This window comes from Pinus tabuliformis, chromosome 9 (assembly GCF_031772625.1).
Source record: "Pinus tabuliformis cultivar Carrire ecotype Pingquan chromosome 9, CPIR1, whole genome shotgun sequence".
Classification (NCBI taxonomy): domain Eukaryota; kingdom Viridiplantae; phylum Streptophyta; class Pinopsida; order Pinales; family Pinaceae; genus Pinus; species Pinus tabuliformis.
Window position 1 is genome coordinate 1,985,050,526 of NC_142307.1, and position 6,000 is coordinate 1,985,056,525.

Genomic DNA, 6,000 nt, shown 5'->3' on the forward strand with positions numbered 1-6,000 from the left:
ACTTGTTTATAAAATTATAAAAAAAGCCAACCAAATCCCTTATAATATGCAGGTAAGCTTATAGCAGAGTCTGATACATCTACTATGCTTGTCTTCATTCAAGTGTCATAGCTGCTATACTTAACACTGTGAATCACAACTCTCTTAGAACTCAACTCTATAGTGTAATTAAAACCTTTGGAAATTGAATCTGACAACTCTATAAAAAGGATTAGTGAAATAGAAGCTTTTGTGAATGAGCCCACTAATTATCACTGCTAAACAATCAATCCAGACTATGAATTCTTCCATCTTGATCACAATCGTGCTCACGATCAAGGGAGTGCAACCACCTAGCCTCACATAATGGCCATCATAGCTTCCAATAATGAACAACCGCCTTGCAAGGACATCCTAGCTCATGTCTCATGAATTTTATTCATCAATCTTAACTAATATAAATCTTATAAAGATAATATTAGAATCCTCTCCGGATTCACTGTTAATACAAGGGTAAAGGAAATTTTCTAGCTCAAGGCACTAGCCAATACCAACTTTGGTATTTGTGACCCCTTTGTGGGGATGCACCTACCCTGCCCCGTTGGCTTTCTGCCTTGTAACATAGTTCAAGGATCATAAGACTTTCCAATCTTCCTACTCCATTAGACACACTTTATATGCTATACATAGTGAATGGAAAAGAATCATTATAGAACACACAATTTCACAGAAGGAAGAAAAATCTTAGCCAGTTCAATATCAAAATCTTAACCACTGATTAATAGAGAATAACAAGTAGTGTACTGAATTGTTCCGAGTTATTTATTTACAAGTTGTAAAGACTGTAGTGGAATGGAAAATATTACTTAGGCAACCCTTCAATATTTTCTACTAATATGTCTGTGCATGTACATATGAAATTAAGAGCATTGTTGAATACAAAGTTTCCTTTTCTCTTGCCTCCATTTTGACAAATCAGTGTGAAATCAGTGTCACTTTGAATCTCCTTTCCTGTGTGGATGTTTTGACAAATCAATGTGAAATCAAAGTCACTTTGAATTTCCTTTCCTGCGAGGGATCACATCCATAGTTGATTAGTAAAATATAATCTACTATATATTATGTTCAAGAAACTGACTGCAATCTACAGTGGAAACAAGACCTCAATTCTTATTCTGAATTTGAATATCTCAGGACAACATAAGAGATAAAAATGCATATGGCCTTAGTAGCTAGAAAACAATCACTCCATCATTACAAGACCACCTAGATTTCGGCACTTAATCTAAATAATGGCACTAGTTGTAGTGCGTATTTGCATTAACACCATGGAAAAGCAACAACAATGTTTCAAAGTACACTTACTAGAAAAGTTGTAACGTTCTGAGAATATTTAATGATAGCATCTGAACCTCATAGCTATGGTGGGGAAACTAGGGAACCCAAATATTGGAAGATATCTCATACCAAATCTGAGAAAAAAATAAAAAAGGGAAAAAATCAAAATCTATAAATCAAGCAATGAATTGTTTACAAATCAAATACAATTCCTTTAACTAACAGTTAAATTGTGGTGATATATTTAGATATTTAGTAAGAGGCTAACTTCAAACCATGGAATATTACCTTTGTCATTACTGTCATCCCTCAGTGACTGAGATTATCAATACTTGTGGAAAGATTGTAAGAAAGTCTGTGAAATAGTAAAGCGTAACCTCTATTTTCAAGCAAAAAAATCAAGACATTGTTACATCAAGAGCCATAATTGATACAAAATCAAGACATTGTATGTGGTTATTGCCAAAAGGAAACTGCGTTCTAATTTGGAAGAGGATCTTATCAAAATACATGGATTTATTCAAAGCTATAAAGCGTAATGGGTTACTGAAAAATAAGTTGGAATATGGGATCATGATACTTAAATTGAAAAAATATGCTTTCCTTTTAGAAACATTACAGTTATACAATGTTTTTTGAAAGCATTAGAATTTGAAATTGGGCCTTTCTATCAAGACAAATTTTCATTAACAGAATGTACTTTCCTACCTAAAACGTTGTATATATCCAAGAAAAACTTGAAAAGCATAACTGAACTTAGCATACTGTACTTTCTTTCCTTCCTTAATATTCTTAAAGAGTTGAGGTTCCCCAAATCATCAGGTAACTTTCGAAGGAAATGACAGTTAGTAATAGTCCAATTCACAACTGAAGATGTGTCACAAATACGAGGGGGCATCTCCTCCAAATCACAAAAGTGCTCCAGGTTAAAATCTAGCATTATTGGAAGCTTAATGCTCGACTGGTTGTTATTGAACCCAGACATTTTTCCATTCTTCACTAAAAGCTTAAAGATAGCTTCTCTAAGTTCTACATGACTTTACTATGCTCTTGAAGTGGGGGCACATGCAGGCTCTCCAAGTGAATAGTCTTAAACTAAGTGAAGATAAGGCCGATAGATCATTCAGTGTGGATATCTTTAACTCATAATTGAATGCTATGTCTCTCTTGAACCTATAATTGAATACTATTAGGACTTTCAAATTTTTCATGGAACTCAAAAATGTTGGAAGAAAGTATTTGCTTCCAAAAGGAGTAAAACTAAAGCCTCTGCTTGAGGACAATTGATGTCACACCACTAACACTTCTCCATGGAATCTATATAGGTAAACCACAAATGCAGAATTCTATTAGAATATTGTGTTTATTGAATACACAAATGAAATCATTGCATTTCTTTAAAATATCTTTTGAAATCAAAATTACTGAAATTATATATCGATAACCTAGTGGGTGTAGGATAAAATTCACCCGTGTCATTCACAGAAAGCATGAGAAAAAACCTAATACTATATATAAAACCAAGAAAAATTCAAATTCATCACTTCTAGGGACCTCGTAACCACCCTGCCAATACACAAGTATGTTCCTGTTTGCAGTTAGAAAAGTTACCCAAATTACAATCTGTTTACTCCAGCATATTTTGGAAAGTTATAGAAGGATGACTAGTGCAATCAATCCATTCCTTTTAGCCCTAGATTTATTTCAGTTTAAAACATAAATATACAAATATACTTGTCCAATGTCTATGCTTTAACCATTCACCTTAAGATGTTTTTACAATATAATTTCCTAAGTCTATTTAATATCTTCATTATCATAAAAACCTACCTATATCCATCTTAACTCCACATCTACCACTCTTAGGGGGATGAATCTATTTATCCCTCTGAGCACTTGGTATACCCAGAATTAAGATGGATCTAAGATGATAGAATTTCCCCTTTAAATAGTCTATGCTCACATGAATACCATGGGTCAATACCATGTGCCATTTTGGTGAATACCATGGGTCAATACCATGTGCCATTTTTATTTTTATTAATACTAATATTAGGGTTAATAATGTTTTTTTGCATGGTATTAATAACACACTAGTCCATGTTATTTGTCCCATAGTATTTTGCCCATAGGTTTCACCTAAATATAACACATTTTTTGAGTGTTCGTAAATATAAGGTGACTTATGGAGTAAATATAAAAAAATGTTTTATTTGTTTACCATACCTCTCGTTTATTTATATTTTTATTAATTTACCATACCTCTTTTACAAATATGGTATTTGGCCCATAGGATTCACTTAAATAAAGCCTCTTTCTTGAGTCTTCATAAATAGAATGAGGGTTATGGACTAAATATAAAAAGAGGTTTTATTTATATTTTTATTAATTTACCATACCTCTTTTACAAATATAGTATTTGGCCCATAGGATTCACTTAAATAAAACCTCTTTCTTGAGTCTTCATAAATAGAATGAGGGTTATGGACTAAATATAAAAAGAGGTTTTATTTATTTACCATACGTCTAGTTTATTTATATTTTTATTTATTTACCACACCTTTTGAGTAAGTATAAAAAGACGTTTTATTTATTTACCATACCTCCACTTTACTTATATTTTTATTTTTTTACACCCTTGCATGTATATAAGGTGACTTATGGAGTAAATATAAAAAATGTTTTATTTATTTACCATACCTCTCATTTATTTATATTTTTATTAATTTACCATACCTCTTTTATAAATATGGTATTTGGTCCATAGGATTCACTTAAATAAAACCTATTCTTGAAAATGGGCGAATGGAAGGTTGTAGCTCCTAGTTTCAAGGGCTAAATTTACCTTTTTTACCCTCTCCCTTAAAATAAGGTGGGCTATTTGAGATGATTTGTAAAAATGTGCTATGATACAAAATATTCGCCCACTAAAAATTTAAAACCCCTTAATTTCGCCAAAGGGCGAACATTCGCCCCTAAAATTTTCTATGAATTGGGCCATGCAAGCATGCATCACTTCTTTGAGATCTATGTCTTCTACCTAAGATGGGAATTTCTCATGCATAAGTATTCCAATTGAATAAGCATCTACTCCCTCTTAGTAATAAAGTATCACACATGTTAAAAATAACAAAAGAAAAGCTCTAATAATAGAAAAAACTATCCAAAACTGAAATTACTAAATTTGAAACAACATCTAAACTGGAATTAGCTAAAGGTGTGACATGTGTTCCCTTAGCATGCATGCACCCTCTTCCAAACAATAGTTTATTTCACCATCTCTTGTGGCATGCATGTTGTTGGGCACGGGATCCCCCAAGGGAAGTTTTAGGGCTTAAAGCCCAGATTTTGGCTAAAAAGTGTAAATCTGATGTAAAGACTCCGCATTTTGTGTGCACGGAGTGCGAAGTTGTAAATGAGTCATAAGGTTGTCCGCCCTCAATTTGGTAAAGTAATTTCGGCTTTAAAGATCTTGATCTGAAATGACCATATTACTAAAAACAGATGTAGAATTGTTTAGCCATTAATGAGTTGAATGTTAACTGAAAGCACAAAAATCAAGGTAAACTTCTTGAACAAAACACTTTACAACAACTGATAAACCATAAGTAAGATGCAAAATAGAAGTGAAAACAGAAAATACACAGATATACCAGACAGCAAGATTGATTACGGAGTTCGTCCCTGATGGAATACGTCTCTGGGTCCGCTTTCAAGATGGGTGACCGTTTTTATTAGGAATGAGAAGGAAGGAGTTGATTACATAGTGAATTAGATAGAGTGAACTTGCACACAGGAAATGCTGACCTCTTTCATCAGATAGTCCTCTGAACCATCTTTCCAATGCTGCTTACGGTTTCCAATTCCGAATCCCGAGGCTTCCGAAACCCTAAAAACAAAACAACCTCTAACCTCCATAACCTGCATGCAAAAGTTGAAATCCACTCTCTTTCTCAATGAGGGAAAAACTGCCTTTTATAGGCCTCTAGGTTCATGAAACCACTTCTGATTGCATTTGAGGTGAATGAGCTGACTTGAAGGTTTGATTTAGGGTTTTGGTTATGATTTTTTAATGTCACTTAGTGACAGACACCATTTAATTAAAGAACTGTAACCAAAAACCCACTTTCAGACTTTGGAATAGGCATAAACTGCCAAAGGTTTCTAACCGGGTGGAAAGTAGTTACAGTGCATATGAAAACTGTTAATTAACCTACGGTTTTCATGCCGGCAGTTCTGCTGCCAGCTGACGGTTTACAGTTTTGTTCATATGTTGAAGGTTGCTTTGTGCGGTTTGAGGACTGTTGGTTATTGCTAACCCTGACCGTGAATCCCTGCTCACATGTTACACTGCCTCAGTAACTGGTTGCAGTTAAAGCTAACCTTGGTGGCTTTTCAACGCGCATTCGCATGTTGAAAGTTCCGCTGCGGTCTAAGGACTGGCAGTTTATACAACCTCCGCTGCAACTCTAACTTATCTTTGTCGCTTAACCTTCTCACATGGCACAATCCCACTGTTGTTTAATTACACGGTTAGGTACTGTGGTTATGCATTTTGAAATGTTTATTACATTGTTTGTAATATAAAATAGGCCGAGATTTTTTTTAGCATTAGTTTTAAGGTTTAGGACTTAGGTCTTTAGGTTAGGTTTTGGTTATTAGGATTTAAAAAAAAACCCTTAC